This window comes from Furipterus horrens, unplaced genomic scaffold (genome assembly GCF_987537825.1).
Source record: "Furipterus horrens unplaced genomic scaffold, mFurHor1.1.pri manual_scaffold_13, whole genome shotgun sequence".
In the NCBI taxonomy this organism is placed as follows: Eukaryota; Metazoa; Chordata; class Mammalia; order Chiroptera; family Furipteridae; genus Furipterus; species Furipterus horrens.
The window spans coordinates 15,956,049-15,983,666 of NW_028327183.1; the positions used below are offsets into that span (position 1 = coordinate 15,956,049).

Here is a 27,618-nt window from a genome sequence, read left to right on the forward strand (position 1 = left end):
TGTGTATAAACCCATCCATTCTCTGGCCCAAAAACCAGAGAGTGTCATCATAATCATAGAGGTTATTAGGCAGGAGAAAGATGAAAAAAAGTGTTGATTATTTAAGCGAATATTCTTAATATGCAGGTGGAAATGCAGGCAACCATTTATTATGTATATTTACATGTTTGTTCCTAAATACTTTCATTAATTTTTCATTTTGGTTGAGAGGATACTCAAATATTTAAAGTAAGACCACCCTTTTACAGATGATATATAAAATATATAAGTGATTTATAAAATGTGTAAGTATCAAATATGTCCTTTTATATATTTGATACAGGGTATTGTAAGAAAGGTGTTTGCTTCTGTACTGAAAATATTCAATCTATGCAACCAATTTCTATTTTTAACTTTTTATTATGGGCATTTCAAAGAATATATAAAAATAGAGATTATTAAATAATGAACCCCCATATATCCATCACCAAGCTTCAACAGTTATCAATGGATCTCTAATCTTGTTCCTATTATCCTCTCCCCTTTCCCAAGCTATAGTATTTTACTACAAATATCAGACATCATTTCATACATAAATACTTCTGTATTATAGTGACATTTCTTTTTATTAAAAAAATAATTTGTTTATTTATTTTAGAGAGAGGGAAAAGGAGAAAGAGAGGGAGAGAAACATCACTGTGCGGTTGCCTCTCACTCACGCCCCCAACTGGGGACCTGACATGCAACCTAGTCATGTGCCCTGACTGGGAATCGAACCAGCGACACTTGGCTCACAGGCTGACGCTCAATCCACTGAGCCACAGCAGCCAGGGGCTATAGTGACGTTTCTTATATTAATTTTTATAATATTCTTTTATTCCAGGAAATACTTCTATTCTAATTTATTTTAACACAGTCTCTTAATGTCTCCTCTGCCCCCTTTTCAAGATACAGTACAACAGAAGGCTACTGCTTGTGGTGAATAGTATAATTTCTAATCTATGTTGAAAGTGTAGGCCATGCAGTCAGATTTGGGTTAAAATCCCTGTTCCAACATTTGTGTGAGTCCTCAGCTTAGTCATTTTATTTATCTTTTTGTGTTTTAGTCTTCTTATCTTTAAATGGGGGCATAAATAGTATCTTCATCATAGGTTGTTGTTGAGGCAAATTCATGTAAAGCATTTAACCCAGCGCATAGTAAGTGCTCAATAAATGTTAGCTGAATTAAAACATTTTTAACAACAAACATCCATATCCATAATGCATACTTTTTCCAAATTTAAGTTCTTTCTTTAGGAAATGAAGTAGGAAAATCTGCAGTTGGGTGTTATTAAGCTTTAAAAAATAGATTTAAAGTCTCTTTACCATTTAATTAAGTATCCCACATATTAGCGCCAGTTCTTCCTGCTACTACCTCCTTTCTTATTTTTTTTTTAAGGTGGAAATTAGTTTTTATTAATTGAGGTATAGTTTACATATAACATTGTATTTAAGGTATTCAATGTAATGATTAGATATTTGTATATATTGGGAACTGATCACCACAATAAGTCTAGTTAACTATATCACCATACATAGTTCTGCTACTGCTTTTTAAATTTAATGTGATAATTGCCTAACAATGGGAAAAGGAAGGATCTAGCTATTTAATGACAATCAAAATAGCCATTAAAATAGTGTTTCTAAAGACCCTATAATTATACATGAAACTTAATAAAGTAATAAATAAAAGAGATACTGTTGAAATTATTTTAAAAATAACTTGCAAAAAAATCTTGGACAAAAGTATACGCTACAAATGTTTACTTTTTTAATTCTATTTTTACATTTTCCCTACTTTTAAAGAAGATAGTTTATATATTTTTTTAAAAAGTAAGATGGTTTACAGTTAGATTTTAAGGCTAGTATTCTTCGGAGTACCTAGAGAAAAAGTTCAACTACAGAGAAAAAGATACCATTTCTTAAACTTTCTGTATTGAAAAATACTGATTATGACATATATTGTTTGCCATATGAAAAACTGAGATAAAAATTAAACCATGTAAAAGTATACAAATAAGATTAACAGGTCATTCTAGAAATATAGAGATGTAAGATAAGATGGTAGAAAATCAGATAAAACAGGAAAAATAAGCAAATTGGAAAAATTGAGTAATAAAAAATGGATTAAATTTTTAAAATGCTTTTAATAGTATGAGTTAGGTTATATGATGGATCAAATTTAAGAACTGGTTAAATAAGAACTAAACACCTACATGAGTTAAATATTTAAGATTGGAAATTTTAAAAAGAAAATAAATATTACAGTGAGTTAAGGGAAATAACTTTTTTTTATTGCCATCAGTCTGTTAGATATGGTATCATGCATAATTATATTTTATAGTTCACAAATGGAAATCCTAAAAATAGTAGCAATGTCTTACTTGACTTGATGGAATATTTCTGAATTGTCATTAGGCCTGAGTTAATTCTCTTCCTAGGGTCTATGTTAGTAAGGTAGTTAGACTATTAACTCTTACATAATGAAATGCGTAAAGATGTCTTATTGAAAAGATTTAACGTTAAAAATAATCTGTTAGATTCTTGTTTAGTATCAATTTCTATTGATCCATACCTAATGAACTGAAAATATCATTATGGAAATAATTATGAAAGTGAAGTTTAAATATGTGACAAAAGTCATAGCTAGTTCACCTCAACTTCTTGCTTCTAGGATCCAGCTCTCTTTAATTCCTACCATTTGTTTTTGTGTCTCTTCCTAAAGTCTGCTTTCATGACTTTTCTTTAATCCTAGAATTCCATTGTTTATTACAGTAAGGGGATAGAAATTCATATTTAATCAGATGGTTCTTGGCATGCTTTTAATTGACTCTTGACTATACTGTAATTATTCCAGGAGTCTCCCAGAACGTGAAAGTGCTAGTACAGAAAAACATTTCTTATTGTAATCAATATAATATACAGGGTGGGACAAAGTAGGTTTACAGTTGTTTATATGGAAAATAATACAATAATTAATAGTTTACTTGCCCCACCCTGTATAAAAAGCTACTTTTATTAGAAAAATTAACTCCTCAGATTGTTTTCTATTAAGAATTAACAGGTAATTAGAAAAAAGAAAAGATCAAATAAATCTAAGACATCAGCTGGGCCTGATTATGTAATGACGGAGGGTAGTCCTGTTAGCTTTAGAGCGGTAAAAGGCATCTTTCAATAGAGATGTTGCTTATTAAACTTACTGTCTTTTCTTGTCGCTAAGATTTTATTTCAGGGTATGTAAAAAGATTTATGTCTATTTTATTTGCTCTTTTAATAAAAATCAAGGTCATAAAAGGTGTAAAAGGTATATATCAATTATAAACATGTACTTGAATAAAAAGGTAGATATTTTCTTTATGGATTAACTATTGATAATAATTTCAGCTTTCATCTATTAATAAAACCTGATGTTGTGATAAAGGGTCTATATTTTTTGTGATTTGAACTGAAGATGTGATTTTTCAGTTACTTTTATTTGTAATAACTTGAAAAATAGATTTTTTATCTTGCTTTTAATACCGTAGTCTTCCCTTATCCGCGGTTTCGCTTTCTGTGGTTTAGATACCTATAGTCAGCTGTGGTCTGAAAATATTAAATGGAAAATTCCAAAAATAAACAACTCAAACTATATTTTGAGAGAGACCACATCCACACAACTTATTACAATATATTGTTATAATTGTTCTATTTTATTTTTAGTTATTGTTGATCTCTTACTTTGCCTAATTTATAAATTAAACTTTATCATATGTATGAATATATAGGAAAAAACCTAGTATATATATATAGTGTTTAGGACTCTCTGAGGTGTCAGGCATCCACTGGAGGCCTTGAAATGCATCCCCCTTGGATAAGAGGGGAATACTGTATTTACTTGGTAAATAAGTGATGGTTATTACTGCTGACCAGCCATGAACGTTTATAGTGTCTTCCCTATTCAGAAGCGTTGTGGTTAGTCTTTTAGTATGTGTGGTACTTAGTTTTGAAGGTGAGACAAGAACAGAAAAGCTTCTAATAGTGAGCTAATAAATTGTTGATTTTTCTTATCTTTATAAATTTAGCTTTAGTTTAAGAAATCTACTTAAACCAATCTTTGTAGGACATTTTGAAAGAAATAATGTTGGTAGTTAAAGAGAAGAAAGAATAATAAATTTAGTGTTAGTATAATTGAAAACATTTTTGAACAAATGTATGTATCAGCATTTTATAGATATTTTTTGCATTTAATTTTCAGAAAACTCCTATGAGATAGCATCAGTATCCCTACTTCATAAGTGACCATACTCAGGTACAGGGGATTCATTAATTTTCCCAAGGTCATATAGCTAGTGGAGGAGGCTGGAATTTGAAACCTGACGATTTTACTGCAAAATTTTGAGCTTAGCCTGACTTTCTTAAAGGGTAAACATTATTATTATTATTATTATTATTATTATTATTTAAATGTATTGCCCTGGTTGGCGCAGCTCAGTGAATTGAGTGCTGGCCTGCGAACCAAAAGGTTGCCAGTTCAATTCCCAGTCAGGACCCATGTCTGGGTTACGGGCCAGGTCCCCAGTTGGGGACATGCAAGAGGCAGCCAATTTATGTGTCTGTTGCACATAGATGTTTCTCTCCCTCTCTTTCTCCCTCCCCTTTCCTCTCTCTAAAAATAAAATAAATAAAATATTTTAAAAAAATGATTGATTGGTTGATTGATATTATAAACAGAAATGAATGGTTTTACTTATTGAATGATTGATTTTAGAGCCAGAAAGGGAAGGAGAGAGAGAAACATCAGTTTGTGTTCCACTTATTTACACATTCATTGGTTGATTCTTGTATGTGCCCTGACTGGGATTTTTTGGCGTATTGGGACAATGATCTAACCAACTGAGCTACCTAGCCAGGGCACAGTACAAACATTTTTTAATTGGCATTTACACTTTGGGCCCTACTAAATTTCTACCACTGTCCAGATGGTATAAAAGGAGTGCTTTGTATAGGATTCTTTAGCTAAACAGCTTCTGTAAAATAATGGGAAATTCTATAAGCCACACATAAAAATCAGTAAAGAATATGACGATAACCCTTTTGGGAAATATTTTAACACTCAATATTAGCAAATCATTGCCTGACTTTGATGGATGTCTTTAAGATTTAGCTGCAGCACATCTCTGGTTGAACCATCTGTCTTAACACGTTGCATACGGGTGGCGAGAATTCTCGTCATTTCTAAAAGGCATGTAAATACCCCAGTATGCAACGTGTTAACTGATGATGGTACTCGTAAGTGAAAAGTAAGGCAAGGGTAAGCAAGCCACTGTCTAAGGAGAATTACTTTAGAAATGGAGGATGCCACGGGACTCTTGATTTCTTTGGCAGTAGTTTTATGGAAGCATAGTAATCATTTCACCCTATTCTGCTGGTATGTTTCAGAGCCTAAGTTTGAGAAGAAATGAGCAACAGAAACAAAACTACTAATAGAACCTCAGGAGTTGGTTTTATTTCTTGATATGGTTGGTCTTTGCTTCTGAACTTCCTGAAATTATTGTGTTAGGTATTAAAAAAAAGAATTTTAATTCTAGTTTGGCCTTGAGACCTTGTGGAAACTCATGGAAGCATTCCTTTTCTTGTTACTGACTGAAAAAAAAAAAAAGAATCTAGAATGGTTAAATTAATAGATAATAGGGCCACCATGGATAATTGAGAAAGCCAGAGATGTGACCTTAGTCACATAAAAAAAATGTCTTGTGCCTTTATCAGAAAATATAATTTTTCCCAACAGGATTTTTTTTCTCTATGTTTGGGAGGATTTTCGGGGGAGAGGTAGATCTTAATTTTTAAGAAGGGTTTTCAAAAGTCTGTGCCCCACAGAACAGAATAACCAATTAGTATGAGGTGAATGTGAAACTGAAAATAGACCTATTTGCTCAATATCATCTCAAGTCTTTGACTAGATATACTTTCCCTGGGACTTTAGTACAGCGAAGTGGGGTATGTGTGTGGGTACATGTAAGGATCACTCCTGTCAAACCCCAGCCCACAACAACTATTAAATTAATCTTGTAATTTTTAACTGTCATATTCCAGGAACAAACTTCACTTTAAACACATAAGTCAATGGGGAGTAGGACTTATTTATAGATAGATTTTTAAATACCTGTATCTATCTGTTTCATGTGCAGAAACACTGCATGGAAATTTTTTAGCTTTCAATTTCTTCAGGGTCGTTGGAGCAGTATAGCATCTAAAACACTACCAAGCTTGTATTATTTTACTACTTTTGGAATAATTGTGTTAAGAGTTAAGAATACTTTTTAAACATTTTTTTTTCTGTTAGAGATTAGTCTTCGAATTATGAGATTTTTAAGTCCAGAAGAATTGGGGTTTTTGTTTGTGATTTTAAAAAATCATTTACTCCTATGATTAATATTCTTTTTAAAATTAAAACATTTTTGAGATATAATTGACATATTAACATTGTATTAGTCTTAGATATATAATATAATGATTAGATATATCTACATATTGGGCATGATTACCACAATAGCTTTAGTTAACATCCATCACCACACATAGTAACAATATTTTTTCTTGTGATAAGAACTTTAAACATATACTCTTTTAGCAGTTTTCAGATATACAATACAGTATTGATAAGTATAGTCACCATGCTGTACATTACATTCCCAGAATTTATTTATCTTATAACTGGAAGTTTGTACCATTGACCACCTTCATTTATTTGGTCACCCTCTTCTGCCTGTGCCTCCTACCCCCTGCTTCTGGCAACTACCAATCTGTTCTCTATCTGTGAGTTTAGTTCTTTGTCTTTTGGTTTTTTAGATTACACATATAAGTGAGATCATACAGTATTTGTCTGACTTAGCTCCTTATGTGGTATATCCATTTAATAGAAGAATATTCAGCCATAAAGTGGAACAAATTACTACTGATACATGCTACCACGTGGATGAACCTTGAAAACATGCTAAGTGAAAGAAGCCAATCACAAAAGACTACATATTATATAATTCTATTCATATGAAATGTACAGGGTAGGCAAATCTAGAGGTAGAAAGTAGATTGGTGGTTCTTGGAGGTGCATTGAGGGTTGGGGAATTAGAGGGATGATAGTTAAGGGTTTGAGGTTTTTTGGGGGGGAGAGGGGTCATAAAAATATTCTAAAATTTATTGTTGTTATTGCACAACTCTGAATGTATTAAAGCCAAGTGTCTAAATACTTAGTGAAATATTGTTCCCCCTTAAAAAGGAATGAAATTCTGATACATCTTACAACATGAATGAACTTTGAAAACATACAGTAAATGAAATAAGCCAGAACGCAGAAGGGAAAATATTATATGATTCCATAACTCCATGAGGTAGGAATCTGGAACCGAGACAGAAAGTAGAATATTGGTGACCAAGGGAAATGGGGAAAGGGCAATAGAGAGTTATTTTTTAGTGGGTCCAGAGTTTATGTTTTAGATGATGAAGTAGTTCTGGAAATGGATAGTGGTAATCGTTGTACAACGTTGTAAATGAAGTTAATGCCATTGAATTGTATAATTTAAAAAATGGACACTGCCTTGGCTGGTGTGGCTCAATGGATTGAGTACTGACCTATATGAGCCAAAAGGTCTCTGGTTTGATTGCCAGTCAAGGTACATGCCTGGGTTGTGGGCCAGGTCTCCAGCTGGGGGTGTGCGAGAGGCAACTGATTGTTTTTCTCACACATTGATGTTTCTCTCCCTCTCTTTCTCCCTCCCTTCCCCTCTTCCTAAAAATAAATGAAATCTTTAAAAAAATGGATATAATGGTAAATGTTATGTTCTGTATATTTTTATCACAAAAATATATGTTAAAAATTTATAAAGTTAATTTTAAGAGTCTGACATATACAAAGTGTATTGTAAAGTTAGTGAAACAGATAATTGTGTGGTGGCACATGGAAAGGAGACTATTTTCATTTTTCCCATTTCAGAATATATTTTAGTTGTTTTATGTTTAGTCATTCATTTTGTGATTTTCTTATATTTTTGTGAAGTGTGAATTTCTCTTGCTTTCTACATGGGATCCAAAATCTTTAGCTTTAAATGTAACTTAAACAGCACTAAGTGTGCAACATCTTGGATAATCAAAACAAATTTTTGATGAGCCAGACTAGACTACAGATGACTTTGTGAAAACGTATGAAGTAGACACATTAGCCTCATTTAGATTGGAAATTTTTTGACTATTAATATACATGGTTGATTCATTTTGTTGATTTCTGGAAAGCAAATGTTTATAGTATTTAATAGTAGCAAGAGGATTGCAGTTTTCCAATAAATGTCACAGAATTGTGGCAGTGAGCCAGGAAGAAGAAAAGCTGTGTTAGTGAAGTGAGACAGACTTCTGTAGCTATGGAAACTATAAAACCTACTAAGTCTCAAAAAGATATTTTCTTTGTATTTATATTATTAATTAGACGTTAGTAGAGGTTAATGAGTACCCTAGATAACTGCTAGATTAAATATATGTATAATTGTACTCATCACAAGACCTGGGTAAGAAGCATTGTTGGGCAGTTTAGCATTTGTTTGTGTGAACATCAAAGTATTTAATTTACTTCTCTTTAATTTGATTTATTATGGTCCTCAGCTACTAGAATACTTTCTATATAAAGGGATGTTTTTCTAGATTATTGCCACAGCTCAAGTTTTAAGTTTATTTTAGAATAAATGAGAGGATATGAACATAATTCAATTTAGTAAAATTAAATTAATCTCAACTGGTACTTGTATGTTTATTGGTAAACATACAATAAATGCATATTAATCTGTGCACAAGTAAGTTTAATGAATAAATACTGTTTTAGGTATAATTGGCATGCTGGTAATTTACAATAATTTTTGTATTGTAGAACAACTAGTGCTTTTACCAAGTAATACTTTCCTGATTGATACCCTGGCTGGCCTGTAAGCTTAGTATTCCCCCTAATTATGGAAACCAACTTACTCCTAAGCATATTTAAGATTAGGTGTGTAATCAGGGTGGCCTGTACTCATTTGGTGGAATTATAATGGGCTGCTTGAGGTGGCAAGCTTCAAAAGGGAGATGGTGGCTAATTCTAAAAATAGAAAGGTAACCTAGAGCTGAAACATAGCTGTAGAGTAATTATGTTCTCAGCATCCTTGTTTGCTTATTTGTGTGTAAATCCAGAAGTGGATTTTCTCTTAAATTTAATTGTGTTTTGTTCTCTTATATGCCTATACTAGGAAGTATTCCTTCAGTTCGCTAGTCCGCTTCATAAACAGTAAGTGTCAACCAAACATAGAAGCAAATTATGTTTTGTAATCTCTCAAGTCAAATAGATTTAGAAGTAAAATTTAGCAGTCCTTTCTTGTATGAGGAAAATAAAACAGAAAAGCTCTTCTGGAAAAATCATTTAAGGTTGGAACCTATCATACTGCCCAGAAAAGACAACCCCATCCATTTGGAAATGCCAAATTAGTGGAGAAAAGTTTCTAGGATTTCTTCCATTAAGAACTATCTTAATTTTCATCACTCTACTTCTGGAACAAAGATTGACCTGAGCATTGGAGAGTCCTTTGTGTGTTGGACCTCTCCTTTTCTTACTTCCTTTTTGGTAGGACTTTGTTCATCTGCTTGTCCATTAATTGCATATTGAAGAAATCATGGGTTATAGTAAATATAGCTCTTCATAAAGGGACCGGATGGTGAGAAGAGGACCATTTTAGTAACCAAATGTGGATGTGCTGTACTAGGACAGATGAGCACTCCTCATTTGGATTGCTAAAAATTTTAGAGGTAGATAAAACTTAAACTCAGAAATTGAAAGGATAAAATTTGATAAAAATGAGAGTAAAAAAAGTTTCATCAGTTAAAACAGTCAGGAATAGACAAAGCAAAAGCAATATCCCTAATTTTGGTTAGAAATTTTAGGTCTTGAGTCTGTACCTCAGCATGATTCAAATCACCCCTTTGAGTCTTCAGAGTAAGGCTTTTGCAGGAAGTTGTTTTTCATGGTATTTTGTTCCTTTGTTTTTCATTATTCCTTCATTGTATATTTTGTCTTTCATTATAGATGGCTTTGTCACCCCAGGTTATCTAAAAAGCTCCTTACTTTGGCATTTGTAGGACTTCTCTGTACCATTTTTAATGAATGCTCAGTATCAGGTGCCTAAACACAAGTATTCTGAATGAACCAGTAAATTGCCAAATTTTGTTTCGGGCAGTTGGGCTATGGTATACAATAAAGTGGTTTCCTAATAATTTTAGATTTGAGCACTTATTTAAAAAAACTATTAGTCAAAGTTCAGTATTTCTCAGGGAAATGTTTGTTATGGGACAGAACAGTACTATTTCTTCTTTGTATTGTTAAAACTTAGTTGAATTTCAATTTGTAAATATGGGAAAATTATCATTGACAGCTAACTTTGTCTCTGGTTAGAACATTGTACAGAGAAAATAAATTCTAAATTGGTTTAGATAAAAATATGTTTTAAGTTTAATGTCCTATAAATTTCAGGTTGTGTTCTATATCTTTTTCTGGCTTGTTTGTCCCTTGGCCTGACAGGATACAAAAATTTGTCTCACATAATTATTTTTCAGTTTTGTTAAACATTTTTTAATTGGCTAACTTTGGGCCAAGGGTAAAAAGACATTGAGTCTCTCTACCCTCAAAGGTGAATTGTTTTCTAAAATTGCTCTCTATTGCCTCAGTCAATTACGCTTATTGAATAGGGTCGCTAAGAATTTATGTTGTGGGACCCTATTCTCTGTTTTATAGCAGATTCAATTTCAAGGTTTAAGGTCCAACTATATAGGAACATTTACTATGCCACTTTGTGGAGCCTTGGAGCAAGACTGCCTGGGTTCAGGTTCTGGTTATATTTTTCACTAGTTGTGTGACAGCTTGGAAAAGTTAATTGACTTCTCCATGCCTCAGTTTCCTCATCTGTAAAATGCTGTTGATAATAAAATTTACATGCTGGGGTTGTGAGAATTAAATGAGTTAATAGAAGTTAAATGCTTAGAATGGTGCCTAGCATAAGCTACATAAGTTGCTGCTGTTATTATAATATCGTTTCTACATTTTTTTAAGGTTGAAAAAACATACTTTTCTTCTAGATCATTAGCTCCAAATTAAAAGTAGAAAACATCACATTTTGAATAAACATTAGTATTAGTCTTTTTGGCATTCTGTGTTTGTGGCCATTTTCCTTTGGGTGGGTTTTCTTTCTTATTTTTTTTTTAAGATTTTATTTATTGTTAGAGAGGGGAAGGGAGAGAGAAAGGGAGAGAAATGTCAATATGTGAGAGAAACATTGATCAGTTGCATCTTGCATGCACCCTAATGGGGGACCTGGCTCACCACCCCGGCATGTGCCCTGACCAGGACTCAAACCGTCTACCTTTTCCTTTGCGGGATGACTCCCAACCCAATAAACCACATCAGTCAGGGCCTTTGAGTGGTTTCTTGATTGTAGGAATAATAACAGTGCCGAAGTTTCTCTGGGTTTAAAAACAACAATTTGTGCCAGTGTGAGAGCAACTAATGCAGTCAGCCATCTCTTTTGTACTGACAAGGACGTCTGGTTATTAAGACTGTTTTCTTACTCTGGGGGAATAAGATGAAGTAAAAAAGCTTTAGATAGTTGATTCCAGGCTGACCACCATGGAAAAATTACTTTCTATTATACCTTACTTGAAATTCAGTTAATCTAGAGGAACTTGTGTAGTAGGGGAAAAAAGTACAGAATTTGTAGTCAGAAAACATATATTTAAATATCAGTTTCACATTTTGCTAGTTGTATTTGTTTTCATCCTTTTTCTCTCATTTTCTCTCTAACAGGGTTATTATGAAGTTTATATGAAATAATGTTTTTCATTATTTTAAACAATATCTGAATGTAAATTTCTAATTTGCTTTGGATAGTTTAGAAAAAGTAGAATATGTATTTCAAGGAAAGGAAGTTAATTTTCCCAGACAAGTCATTCTTTTTGGGTGTTTAAAATATTTTTAATAATTTTTTTTCAAAAGTTGAAAGTTAATTTTTCAGATATAATAAAATTATACTTTATTACAAAAAAGTTGGGCCATTATGAAAAGTATAAAGTATATAAACTAGAAGAGGAAAATAATATATAATCCTGCCACTAAGAGACAGCTACTGTTCACATTTTGACATACACTATGGCATTCTGTAACTTCTATCTTTTCTGTGTATATATGAACATTTCATATTTATTTATTTTTTCTAAAATAGAATCATATTGTGAATTTTATAACCTGCTTTTTTTCTTAGTATAATTTAAACAACACTCTAGGTTTATAAATAGAGCATAACTTAGGTTTATTTTTATTATAAAAACTTTAAGTAATATCAAGAATATAAGCATAAAGTAAAAATCACAAGATCCCATCTCAGATAATAATTATTATATTTCCATGCATATGTGTTTTACATAAATGGAATTATATTTATATGATTTTAAACTGTGTATGGACTTCTTCCTTCAACAATATGTTCTATTTTCTATAATTCAAGTACATCTATGTCTTTATTTTTCATATTTATATTGTATTTCCTAATATGGATATGCCATCATTACCATCATTTATTTAATATCTTCTATTAATGACACTTAAGATGTTTGTAGTTTTGCTTTTATAAACATGCTGTATACAGCATTCTTACATATGCATGTCTGTTTACTTAACTTTTTTTTAACTTTAACTTACAGAAGTATGATTACTGGGAAAAAGAAAATGCACATTTCAAAGAATTTTGATACCTAATGCCTCCAAAAAGTTTTTACCAGTTTATATTCAGTAGTAATATCAATTTTTCTGAATTTTTGTCAGTACCAAGTATTATCTTTAAAAAATTATTACAGTTTCATATTCTATGCTACCTATTCTTTTAATTAGCCATTACAATGGAATATTTTTGTTTATATATTGGCCATTTGTATATCTTTTTGAATTGTCTGTTCTTATCCTTTACCAGTCATTTTCTGCTCAATTGATTTAAAAGTTCCCTAAAAAGGGAAGTGATAACTATGTTCTTATGAGTAATATGTGTTACTCTCTTGTCATTGATGTTTTCTATCAAAAATTATTATAGTATCTATAAGCTTTTAATCATTTTAAACTCCAGTGGTCCATAGTTCTTGAGTAGTTTCATGTACTTTACAAGATTAAGATTAACTTGAAGTTGTTTTAGTTCCTTATAACGTTACTTAGCTTAAAGTGTTAAGGGGCGTTAATACTTACAAAGTTGACAATTTTATATCTTTTAATCACTTTCCTCAATTCATCCTTCTTAAAAAATGCATTCTAGTTAAAAAGATAAAATTGTTCCTTTTTAATAACAATATATTGATGCTTTGTTTATTGTGTAACTAAGGGCTATAGATACTCTATCCCTTTAAGCAAATAATATATTTGATTAACATATTATAAAATGGAAGTCTTCAGCTATTGTGATATTAAAGATTAATTACTTGGAATTAAAAAAAAAGATTTTATTTATTTTTAGAGAGAGCGGAGGGGAGGGAGAGAAACATTGATTAATTACTTGCCTCTTGCAAGCCCTCAGCTGGGTACCTGGCCCACAACCCAGGCTTGTGCCCTGACTGGGAATCTAATCCATGACCTTTTAGTTTGTAGGACAATGCCCAAAGCACTTGGCCACACCAGTTAGGGCGATTATTTGGAATTTTTGAAAATCTGTGCTTCTCTCTTTTTTAAGGTATACATCACGGGTAGAGTGAATTTTCTTTAGTTGTCAGTGATTTTGTGATTACGATAGATTACATCTTTGTTAGCCTCAGAGTTAGATGCTTGCTATTTCAGAGATAGACTGAAGTACTTGTGGTAAAATATTAATAATTTCAACAATACCGTATGTCATAATTTTAGTGTATTAAATGATTAATTAATTTAAACCCCAAAGCTTAAATACCTGTGCTGATATAAGTCTACTATTAAGTTGTTGCTTTCTTTATAATGTTTATTTAGATTGATCTCTGAAATTTTTAAGTAGAATAATTTACTTTTGTAGTATAGTTAGTGTTTATACTTGGGAGTTTGAAACTTGGTACATAGGCATGTATATAAGAAATTCACATCCATTTCCTGCTTGGGTAATTTAGGACTGTAATCCTTTTTAAAATTCAAAACTAATGATAATTTCATTTTATTTTTTGAAGAATCATGAAAAAGCCAGGTTTAATAAGATATTTTTTCCTGGTGCCAAAAATGAATAAACTAGTTTTAGGTTTCCAGTGTGTTTTTAGTATTATAAATATGCATGTGATTACTAAATATGAATAAATAAATTAAACAACAAAATCTTAGGCAGAGTTTTATTTTAACTGGTTAAATTTTAAAGTGTGACTTTTACTGAGTTTCTGTATCTATCTTTCTAGAAGATGTTATTGTGAAATATCTAAGAAGGACATTGGAATGGCATTTGCCTTTGGAATAACTTTAATTCACTGCTAGTATTGCAGTACAGTTACATTTTTAACAAAGGAATTTTAAGAATACCAGTAAAAAAGGTTATAATTCTAAAACAGGTGGGTGTATAGAATAGGGTAAAGAAAAGGAAGTAAATTAAAGGAGGAAAATGGTAGACTGAATTTTCGAGTTTATTATTTTAAGAAAGTATGCTATTTTTGTACAGTATAAAGATATATCAGAAGTGTTTAAATATAAAAATTTGTATTTTAACCTGCTTTCATGTTAGAATATTTTTCCAGGTGCTATTTTCAGCTGTCGCTGTTAATGGGCTGGATTTATCCCAGTCTTCATAGTTGTTCATTAACCTGTTAGCACTTGACTACTTTCATAGGTTAGGGGAAATCTACTACATGTTAGTTGGAACTGCCAAGAGCTGGAATTAGAACTATTCTACTTCTAGTATATATTCCAACTTGATTTTATTGGGAGGAAATTAACTTTAATAACTTTTTAATAGACTGACATTACATGTTATGATAAACAAGTAGGCTTATTTATATTATAGGACAGGGGGCAAGTAGATAGCTTATACTAGTGTTATATTATTCTTTGCATACTACCTTGTAGAGCACTTTGATATATATTATTTCACTTTATCTTTTTGACACCTGGGAGGTACAGTTATCATCCCCATCTCATAGATAATAAAACCAAAACCCCAAATAATTAAGAGACTTGCCCAAGTTGACACTGTTAATCAGTAGAAGAGTTGGTATTTTTAAAGTATATATTCTAACTTCTGAGTATTCCTTTTTTTAAAAAAACCTTAACCAAGATCAAAAATGTGATTCCTTACCCTAAGTTTACCCTCTACTTGTGGAAACAGACTAATAGATAATCAGTTGAAAATAACATGCTAAGAGCTCCGAAAAGGGAAGTACAGATTAATGAGATGTGGAAGATGCTGATGTGCCAGGGAATCAGAAGACTTTTGATCGAAGGTGATATCCAAACTCAGTCCTGAAATCATAAAAATTAGTCAAGTAAAAGGTGAAGGGGCTGCATTGGAGGAAGAATGTCCCAGGCAGAGGGGAAGATACATTGGAAGATTTGGAGGTGAACTAGAACTTAGTATGCTGGAGAATTGAAAGAAATTTAGTACCAGACATCCAGTCAAGATGGCGGTGTAAACAGACATGGCCCGCTTCTTCGCACTACCTCATCAAAATTACAACTAAAATACAGAACAACCATCACTCAGAACTGTCAGAAATCTAGTTGAATAGAAGTCTGACAACTACAGAATTAAGGAAACCACATCCATCCTGACTGAGCCAACAAGCCACAGAGCCGAAAGCTGGTGCCATATCTGAGATTGCATCAACCTGGCTAACACTGTTTGACCCGCCTTGGAGATCCCCAGAGATTCTGCCCCACCCAATTTAGGGATTCCCCAAGCTGCTTTTCCATATGAATAGCTGGTCTTGGCTATGCTGCACAATTTCCTAAATCCTGTCAAACAAGCAACAGTTGGCCTCAGTGAGCTCCAGGCCTGGCACCAGCAGCAGCCAGCCTAGATTCACAACTTGGCTTCACCTGGGAATCCCTAAGCCCAGCACAAGTAGCAGCCATCTCAGATTGCTTTAGAGCTCAGGCAAGGTGGCCCCTGGCATAACACGGGTGGGGGCTGACCTTGACCTGCACCACCCAGGAACCCCAGGGCCAGCGCACCCAGTGGAGAGAGCCTACAGACCACGTGAGAGCACCACTGCCCTGCCCTGGCACAGCTGATTCTCCACGAAGGGCGTATGTATGTTAGTGGTAAGTGGTCACAGCCAATCCTTGCACCTGACTGGCCTGGGTAAATCCCTCACATTGATCTACCAACAGCAACCAAGACTCAACTACAAGAGGAGGGTGTACTCAGCCCATATGAAGGGTGTACTTTGAGTACCAAACTTGGGTGATAGGGGAATCTGTGCCACTGATCGATCCCTACAGGACACCTGCTACATTGGGCCACACTACCAAGACATGGAGTCAAAGCAGGTCTCCCTAATACATAGGAACAAACATAGGGAGGCTGCCAAGGTGAAGAGACAAATGAAAAAACAGATCAAAACTCAAGAAAAAGAGCTAAACAAAAGGGAGATAAGCAATCTATGAGATCCAGAGTTCAAAACGCTGGTTATAAGGATGCTCAAGAAACTTAGTGAGGACTTCAACAACATAAAGAAGATCCAATCAGAAATGAAGGATACACTACTTGAAATAAAGAAAAATTTACAGGAAAACATAGTAGAATGGATGAAGCTGAGAATCAAATCAATGATGTGAAACATAAGAAAGCAAAAACAACCAATCCCAACAACAAGAAGAAAAAAGAATCCAAAAAAAGGAGGATAGCATAAGCAGCCTCTGGGACAACTTCAAAAGGTTCAATATTCCCATCATGAGAGTGCCAGAAGGAGAATAAAAACAGCAAGAAATTCGAAACCTATTTGAAAAAATAATGAGAGAAAACTTTCCTAATTTGGTGAAGGAAATAGACATGCAAGTCCAGGAAACACAGAGTCCCCAACAAGATGGATGCAAAGAGACCCATGCCAACACACATCATAATTAAAATGCCAAAGGTTAAAGATAAAGAGAGAATCTTACAGCAGCAAGAGAAAAGCAGAGAGTTACCTACAGGGGAGTTCCCATAAAACTGTGAGCTGATTTCTCAAAAGAAACTTTACAGGCTAGAAGGGATTGATTCAAAGTCATGAAAAGCAGGGACCTACAGCCAAGATTACCCAGCAAAGCTATCATTTAGAACTGAACGTCAGATAAAGAGCTCCCCAGACAAGAAAAAGCTAGGGAGTTCATCATCACCAAACCATTTTTAAATGAAATGTTAAAGGGACTTACTTAAGAAAAGAAAATCAAAACTATGAACAACAAAACGGCAAAAATACATATCTATCAACAATTGAATCTAAAAACTAAACTAAACAAATAAGAAGAACAGAGACAGAATCATGGATACGGAGAGCATTTTGATGGTTGTCAGATGGGAGGGGTTTTAGGGGAATGAGTGAAGAAGTGAGGGGATTAGAGAATACAGATAGGAGTTACAGAATAGCCACAGTGATGTAAAGTACAATATAGGAAGTGAAGTAGTCAAAGAACGCATACACGTGGCATGGGGACTGTGGGGTGTTAGGTGGTCAGAACGGGAAAAATCAGTACAACTGTAATAGCATTATCAATGAAATATAATTAATAAATAAATATGAAAAAATCAGTATGGCCAGATCATAAAGCTAGAAATTGAGGAAGGAAGGGGAAGGTAAGAGAGGGAAAAGGTATAACCATGAAAGATATGGTAAACCATACCAGGGCTGGATATGATAGGAGCCTGAATTAGTAACTCAGGGATATAAGAACCTGAATTAGCAGTAGTAGAGAAGAGAACCTCAGGTATCACAGAAAGCTGAATTGATGTGATAGAAATATTATATATAGTCAACAAATGATACTTTATACAGTTATTTCATGTCTTATGTTTTCTTTATACAATAAAGGGCATATGATGTTAATAGTTAAAAAGATGACTCTGCTATTCACTATGGTAAATCTTGGAGACTGGCTTTAGCTATTAGATTTTTTTTTTGCTACAGTTTCTAGCCTGGGAGCAGAGGGAATACCCTGGTATGTCTAGGTTAATCTTCCTCCAAGGTATTCTAAAGTGGGTCTTGGACATAAAGTTAACAGAGAATAGATAAGTGAGGCTTACCTTTGCTAGAGTTTTACCTCTGTTGTCTAGTAAAGAAGGTTTTAGGAAAAAGCCAGGGAGAAAGTAGGGATGGAGGGATAGAAGTTATGATTTGTTGCTATAATGGTATTTAGTTATTAACTTAATATCTAAGCATAAATTTAAGTCACTAATACACAGAATATTAAGATATTTGGGAAGGTGGCCACTTATCATTTGTTCAATATATTTTGTTCCCAGTGCTTAAAGTATAAAGAGGCTCAGCATTGTTAATAGGGCAGACAGTCACACAGTCTGTAAGTGCTACTTTAAAATAATTGTTTCATGCTAAAAATAAGGCAGCAGAAGATAATGAGTTCAGTTTTGTATATGTTGAAATGAAGATGTTTGTGGAATAGTGATCATCTGCTATGCACCAAGCACTAATCTAGATTCTGGGGATACAGAAGTAAAGAAAATAAAGCCCCTGCCCTCACCAGTTTATGTTCTGGTGGTTGGAAACAGGCAGACAAATAATTATCAAATGTAAGAGGTTGATAATAGTAATCCATAGAGACAGAAAGTAAATTAGTGGTTGCCAGGGACTCAAGGGATAAGGGAGTTGGGAATGGCTGCTAATGGGTATGGGTTTTTTGGGAGGGTAGTTATAAAAATTTCTAGAATTAGGTAGTGGTGATGACTGCAAACTTCTGTAAATGTTCTCAGACCACCTAATTGTACAATTTAAAAGAGTGACCTTTATGTTATATGAAGTATATCTCAGTAAAAAAATATAATTTTGAGAGTCAAAAAAACAAAGCAGGGTTAGGAGAAGGTAGGAAAGTGATAGGGGATGCTATTTTATGTAGGATAGTCAGAGTCCCTCAAAGAAGTCACACTTCATTTATACAGTAATCTGAAGGAACTGAAGGAGTACATTATGGGATTATCTAGGGGAAGAATTTTCTAGATGGAGGAATGGCAAGTACAGAGGATTTGGGATTGGAAAGGTGCTTGGCACGTTCAAGAAACAATAAGGCCAGGGTGGCTAGAGCAGAGTGGATAGGAGGAGAGTTCTAGCAGATAAAGCGAAAGAGGTGTTAGGGTTCTTAAATCATGTAAGGACTTTGGGTTTTACTCTGAGATGGAAACTCAGGAGTGATGTCTTTTGAATTAGGTTTTAAATGGATTATATTCAGGTTACTATAGGAATGAGATAGTAAATCAGTCGAGGTAGTTGGCATTAGTCCAGGTGAGACAGAATAGGATGGTAGTAGTGGAGGTAGCAAGAAGTGGTAGAATTCTGGATGTATTTTGTAGGAAGAAGAGTAGACAGGATTTGCTTGTGGATTGGATGTAAAATGTGAGAGAAAATGTTGAGTGAAAAATGATACCAAATATTTTGAATTGAGTGGCTGGAAGAATGGGGTTCTCATTTAATGAGATGGCAAAGACTGATGGGTGGGTAGGTGAGTAAACCAAGAGATTGGTTTTAGACATATTAAGGATGAAATGTCTATGTAAGTATTTGTATCTAGAAATCTGGAACTAGAGGCAAACATTCATTGTCATCAATTTATGGATAACATTGAAGTTATGGTTGAAGTTGAAATTAACAGTCAGAAGAGAAGAATGAGAAAGAAGGTTGAGGATTCATCTCCCTGAGGGGAAAAAACAAAATATTTAAGGGGCATGCAAAAAAGAGTAGACTAAAGAGGAGTCAGTGAGGGAAGAAAAAAAAAAAAACCCAGAAGATAGTGGAGAGAAGAGTTTTCCAGAAAGCAGTAGTCACTAGTGTCAAAAGTGCAAGTAAGTCAATTAGGAGTTTATTGGTAACAGAAATTTTAATGGAGTAGTGGAACAGAAGCCAAGTAGCAGTTGGCTGGGTAATAAATGTGAATAGAGGAAGTGGTGGTAACTAACAAGAACAACTTCTGTTGTGTTAAGTGTGGTTGTGAAGTGAACAGAAGGTGAAAATTAGGAAGATACAATAGGAATAGGAATCTTGTAGAGTGAGGGAGTTGGAGATAAAGGACAGTAAAGAAAGTTTTGAAGGAGCACAGAAGGAAAGGGTATCAAGTACTCAGGGTTACTTCTTTACTTGAGTCTAAAGAGAGGGGTGAGGATAATTTGTATCTGGGAAATTTATGCCTGTGTTCTCACTGGAGAAATAAATAGTCGTTTGCCAAGCATGATGGATATAGGTTGTAAGAAGTGCGTATGAGGAGAGGGGAGGCGGGGGGTGCTGAGGAAGAATACTTATAAGAAAAAAAAAGGTTCCCTGAACTACTTTGAGGAAGATCATGAATTTATAGTGATACTCATTTGTGTGTTTTTCTCCATAAAAACTTGGAAGTGATGCTATTTATGATGCCAGGATGGTACTAGAAATAACGACGGGGTGGGGGGGAACACTTTGTAAAGTATGTTTGTCTAACCACTATGCTGTACACCAGAAACTAATACCAAATAATATTGAATGTAAACTGTAGTTGAAAAAGTAAAAACAAAAAACAAAAAAACCTTAGAAGCTATGGTTCAGGAATGTCAAAGATTGAGGACTGGGCATGATTAACATGGTAAATGAATATGATAGAAAAATGGGGTGAGGTAAATGAATTATTGAAGAAACAGCCTCATTTTTCCATTGAAGTTATCCTTCATTGGTCTTTTTCTTTTTCATTTTGTCCTTTTCTTTGCTAATGCTGCCTTATGTTTGATTTATTAGAAATATAAATTTGTACCTTGAATTTTTAAAATATGGAAAAGGCCTTGGCTGGTGTGGCTCAGTGGATTGAGTACCAGCCTGCACACCAAAAGGTTGCTGGTTCAATTCCCAGTTAGGGCACCTGCCTGGGTTGCTGGCCAGGTCCCCGGTTATGGGCGTGCGAAAGGCAACCAATTGATGTTACTCTTACACATCAATGTTTCTCTCCTTCTCTTTCTCCCTCCCTTCTGCTCTCAAAATAAATAAATAAAATCTTTAAAAAATAAAAAATAAAAATAATGGAAGAGTACAAAACAAGGACATATCACATGAAAAAGCCTGTTATATCTATAATATGACCATTGTTAATATGTTGGTGGTTGTACTTCCACACATTTCTATATATGTATACACATCTACATACATTTTTGAATTTTCCTTTTTATTTTTTAAATTACATTTACATTTAATATCATTTTGTGTTAGTTTCAGATGTGTACAGCATAGTAATTTAGACAGTCATACAAGTATACTTTACAGAGTGTTCCCCCTGATATTTCCAGTACCCACCGGGCACCATACATAGTTGTTACAGTATTATTTACTATATTTCCTATGCTGTACTTTACATCTTTATGACTATGTTGTATCTACCAATCTTCTGAATTCCTTTATCTTTTTCACCCAGTCCCCAACCCCAGCTCCCTACCCTACTCCCCTCTGGCAATCATCAATTTGTTCTCTTTATAAGTCTGTTTTTGTTTTGTTTGTTCATTTATATTGTTCTTTACATTACATATATAAGTGAAATCATATGGTATTTGTCTTTTTCTGACTGACTTCCTTCACTTGGCGTAATACCTTCTAGGTCCAGTCATACTGTCACAAATGATAAGATTTTAAATTTTGTTCTTTTTTAAAAAAATCCTCATTTGAGGATATGTTTATTAATTTTTAGAGAGAGAGACAGAGAGACAGAGACATTGATGTGAAAGAGAAACATTAATTGGTTACCTTTAGTACGAGCCCTGATTGGAGATCAAACCCACAACCTAGGTATGTGCCCTGACCAGGAACTGAACCCACAACTTCTTGGTGTATGGAATGGTGCTCCAACTAGTCAAGCCACCTGGAAAGGGCAAGATTTTGTTCTTTTTTTTATGGGCAAGTAACATTCCATTGTATATATGTACCACAACTTTTTTTATCCATCTTTTGATGGGCGCTTGGGTTGCTTCCATAATTTGGCTATTGTAAATAATACTGCAATGAACATAGGAGTGCATATATTCTTTCAAATTAGTGTTTTGAGTTTCTTCGTATATATACCCTGAAGTGAGTCATAAGGTAGTTCCATTTTAAATTTTTTTAGTAATCTTCATACTGTTTTCCATAGTGGCTACACCAGCCTGTATCCTCACCAACAGTGCACAAAGGTTCCCTTTTCTTCATTTGTTGATTTATTGATAATAGCCATTCTGACAGGTGTCACGTGTTACCTCATAGTGGTTTTAATTTGCATTTCCCTGATAATTAGTCATACAATTTTGTATGTACAAATGTATTTGTACATTTATGCATAAATGAGATTATATCGTGTTTTCTTATCTGCTTACTGATAGTAAATACAGGATGGGATAAAAGTAGGTTTACAGTTATGAGTATTCAAAACAGTTTATTCTTGTATTATTATTTATTAATTATTATAGTATTTTCATAAAATAACTGTAAACCTATCTTTGCCCTACCCTGTATAGACCTGTTATAATTATTTGTAATGGCTGTCAGATATTCTATAGTTTAAATAACAAAATAAACTTAAATCAGTTAATTCTTTGATGATGGAATATTATTTTATTTTTTAATTCTTAATAAATATCATTGTAACAAACACAGTTTTTTTACTGTTGTGAATATTTCTAATGAGTAATAATAGCTAATATTTATGTAGCATTTTCTCTACAGTAAGCACTGTTCTAAGCACTTAAATTTATGTTTTTTATTTCTAAATTTCAACTTGAATCCTTCAGACTTGCATCTTTCAGCTTTATCTTGAGAATGGAGTAACTAAATAAGACTACTTGATGTAATTAGATAAGACCACAACTAAACCATTCTGTAATATATAGTATCATGGTTAAGTGCTTAGGCTTTGTAGTTGGAAGGGATCTGGATTCAAATTCTTGTTCTGCTACTTATTTTAGTTGTAGGACTCTAAACTTCAGTTTTCTCATTTGTTAAATGAAAGGCATTTAAAATATAAGACCTTTTTTCATTGAGAAAATTTTATAACTAAGATGAAATAATTGCTAAAATATTTTAAACTAATTAAAATCCTTTTAATGTTATTTTCCTCTTCTAGGTTAAGGGAAACTAGAGAAATCTTGGTTATCATTTTTGTTTAATAAATGTTCATACGTGAAATCTATGCTATTATTATAAATCATGTATCAAAGAATATTTAATGATGGAAGGAAATGTTCATTATGATTGTTAACTTTTTAAAAAGGAAGATATAAAATTGTGGTCCTGGTTTTATTTTTTAAAAAGACTAGTAAGAAATAAATTAAAATATTAGAATTATGACCTTTGAGAATTGGGATATGAAGTGACTTTATTTTCTTCTTTGCCTATCACTTTTATAACATAATAAAGCATAAAGTTATTAAAATAGGGATCTTCATATTTTAGAACATTCTTTTAAAATTATTTTTAAAAATTTAATGGGGTAACATTGGTTAATAAAATTATATAGGTTTCAGGTGTACAATTCTGTAATACATTATGTGTATATTGTATTGTGTGTTCACCACCCCAAGTCAAGTCTCTTTCCAGCACCATTTATCCCCGCTTTATCGTCTTCTACCTCACCCCAGCCCCTCTCCATCTGGAAATCACCATAGTGTTGTCTGTGTCTATGAGTTGGTTTTCTTTTTGTTGTTGTTTTTTTGCTTAATCCCTTCACCTTTTTTCATCCAGCCCCCCGAAACCCTACCCTCTGACAATTGTCAGTCTGTTCTCTATATCTATGAGTGAGTCTGCTTCTGTTTATTTTTGTTCATTAGATTCCACATATGAGTGGCATCATATGATACTTGTCTTTCTTGATTGACTTCTTTCACTTAGCATAATGTTCTCCAGGTCCATCCATATTGTTGTAAGAGGTAAGATTTCGTTCTTTTCTATGGCTGAGTAGTATTCCATTGTCTAAATGTACCACAGTTTTTTGTTTTTGTTTTTTGAAGATTTTATTTATTTATTTTTAGAGAGAGGGGAAGGGAAAGAGAAAGAGAGGGAGAAACATTGATGTGCAAGAGAAACAATCGGTTGCCTCTCGCACACCCGCAACTGGGGACCTGGCTTGCAACCCAAACCAGGCATGCACCCTGACCAGGAATTGAACAGGTGACCTTTTGGTTTGCAGGCTGACATCAATCCACTGAGCCACAACAGCCAGGGCTTATCACAGCTTTTTTATACACTCACCTACTGATGGTCACTTGGGTTGCTTCATAATCTTGGCTATTTTAAATTATACAGCAATAAACATAAGGTTGCATATATTCTTTTGAATTAGTGTTTTGGGTTTCTTCAGTTATATTTCTAGAAGTGGAATTGCTGGGTTATGAGACAATTTCATTTCTAATTTTAAAAATAACTCCATACTGCTTTCTACAGTGGCTGCCCCAATCTGCGTTCCCGTCAACAACAGTGTATGAGGGTTCCCTTTTCCCCACATCCTTGTCAACACTTGTTTGTTGCTTTATTGATGATAGCCATTTTGACAGATGTGAGGTGATATCTAATTGGGTTTTAATTTTCATTTCTCTGATGATTAGTGATGTTGAACATCTTTTTATATGGATAGTGGCCATCAGTATGTCCTCTTTGAAGACAGGTCTGTTCAGGTCTTTTGCCCATTTTTTAACTGGGTTTTTTTTTTTTGGTGTTGAGTTTTATAAATTCTTTCTAAATTTTGTATACTAACTTCTTAACATGTATAATTGATGAATATGTTCTCCTATTCAGTGTGTTGTCTTTTCATTTTGTTGATGGTTTCTTTTTAGTTTGGTGTAGTCCTATTTGTCTGAGGAGATATATCAGAAAAAAATACTGCTATGAGAAATGTCAGAGGCTTTATTGCCTATGTTTTCTTCTAAGAGTTTTAGGGTTTGAATCTAAGATTTTAAGTCTTTAATCCAGTTAGAGTTTATTTTTGTGTGTGGTATAAGAAGGTTGTCCAGTTTCATTTTTTTGCATGTATCTGTCCAATTTTTTCAGTGTCATTTATTGAATTGACTGTCTTTATCCAATTGTATGTTCTTGCCTCCTTTATCAATATTAATTGACTATAAAGCATGGGCTTATTTCTAGGTTCTTTATTCTGTTCCATTGATCTATATGTCTGTTTTCATCCAAGTACCATGCTGTTTTGGCTACTGTGGCCTTGTATAGTTTGATATCAGGTAGCTTGATTTTTCCAACTTTATTCTTGTTTCTCAAGATTAGCTATTGAGGTCTTTTGTGGTTCCAAATAAAAATTTTGGGATATTCTAGTTCTGCGAATTGCACCATTGGTATCTTGATAGGAATTGCATTGATTCTGTAGATTGCTTTGGGTACTATAGACATTTTAATGATATTCTTCCTATCCATGAACATGGTATATGCTTTCATTTATTTGTCTCTTCTTCAGTTTCTTTCTTTGGTGTGTTATAATTTTCTGAGTATAAGTCTTTTACATCCTTGGTTAAATTTATCCCAATGTATTTTACTTTTTATAATGGGGTTGTTTTTTAGTTTCCCTTTCTGATAGTTGATTATTGGTATATTAAAATGCAACTGATTTTTGGATATTTATTTTGTATCCTGCTACTTTACTGAATTCATATCAGTTCTAGTAGCTTTTTGGTGGATCTTCACGATTCTCTATTTACAGTACCATGTCATTTGCAGATAATGACACTTCTACTTTTTTTTTTTTTTCAATTTGGATGCCTTTTATTTCTTCTTCTTGTCTGTTTGCTATGGCTAAGACTTCCAGTACTATGTTGAATAAGAGTGGTAAAAGTGGATATCCCTGTCTTTAAGGAAACATTTTTAGTTTTGACTATTGAGTATAATGTTGGCTGTAGGTTTATCATATATGGCCTTTATTACATTAAGGTATGTTCTCTATATTCCCACTTGGCTGAGAGTTTTTATCATAAATGGATACTGGATTTTATAAAATTATTTTTCTGCATGTATTGATATGATCATGTGGTTTTGGGCCTTCATTTTATGTGGTGAATCACATTTATTGATTTGCAAATGTTGTACCAACCTTGCATTCCTGGAGTAAATCCAGGAATGATGAAGTGGGCTTCATCATGGTGTATTATCTTTTTAATGCATTGCTGAACCCAGTTTCGTAATATTTTGTTGAGGATTTTAGCATCTATGTTCATCAGGGATATTGGCCTATAATTTTCTTCTTTTAGTGTCTTTATCTGGATAATGCTAGACTTGTAAAATGAAGTTGGGAATCTTCTTCCTCCTGAATGTTTTGGAACATTTTGAGAAGGATGTGGTAGTTCTTTTTTGAGTGTAAAACTCACCTGTGAATCCATTCGGTCCAAGACTTTTGTTTGTTGGGAGTTTTTGATTATTGCTTCAATTTCATTAGTTGTAGTTGGACTATTCAGATTTTCTGATGTTTTCTTATTCAGTTTTGGGAGATTGTATGTTTCTAGGAATTTAACCATTTCATCCAGATTGTTCAATTTGTTGGAATACAGTTGTGTGTAATATTTTCTTACAATCCTTTGTATTTCTTGGTGTCAGTTGTTACTTCTCTTTCATTTCTGATTTTGCTTATTTGGGTTCTCTCTTTTTCTTGATGAGTCTATTAAAGGTTTGTCAATCTTGTGTATAGTTTCAGAGAACCAGTTCTTGGTTTCATTGATCTTTTGTATTTTTTAGACTTTCATTTATTTCTGCTCTGATCTTTATTATTTCCTTTGTGCTACTCAGTCTGGACTTCGTTGTTCTTCTTCTAGTCCCTTTAAGTGTAAAATTAGATGGTTTATTTGAGATTTTTCTTCTTTCTTTAGCTAGACCTTAAAAGCTATGAGTTTCCCTCTCAGGACTGCTTTCACTGTTCCCCATAGATTTTGGGTGATTGTGTTCTCATTTTCATTTGTTTCAAAGTATCTTGATTTCTTTCTTGATCTCATAATTAACCCTTTCATTGTTTACTAACATGTATTTAGCCTCCATATCTGTGTGTTTTTCAGATTTTTTCCTGTGATTTATTTCCAGTTTTATACTGTTAAGGTCAGAGAAGATGCTTGATATGATTTCAGTCTTCTTAAATTTATTGAGATTTGTTTTGTGTCCTTACATGTAGTCTATACTAGAAAATGTTCTGTGTGCACTTGTAAAGAATATATATTCTGCAGAACATTCCAGCTCTGAAACTTTCATGATACCATCTTTTAATTTTTCCTCACAGATTTTCAGTATTTATATTTATTGCAGCCCTCTAAGTCCTCTTTAGGTTTTTCAGTTTATGTCATGCATTGCAGAACTTAGAACACATTTCTCTCTAAAGGTCTGATTTTGTCATATGTATGATTCTTGGATTATCATTTCTTCTATATATTCTAAATAAAAGGGAATAGAGGACTTCCAGTCAAGTGGTCACATAGG

General features: G+C 33.3%; 1 protein-coding gene across 1 annotated transcript in view; it reads left to right on the forward strand.

Moving 5' to 3' along the window:
- NFAT5 (nuclear factor of activated T cells 5) overlaps nt 1-27,618 on the forward strand; it is a 108,400-nt gene that overhangs the window by 3,438 nt on the left and 77,344 nt on the right. The window lies entirely within an intron of this gene.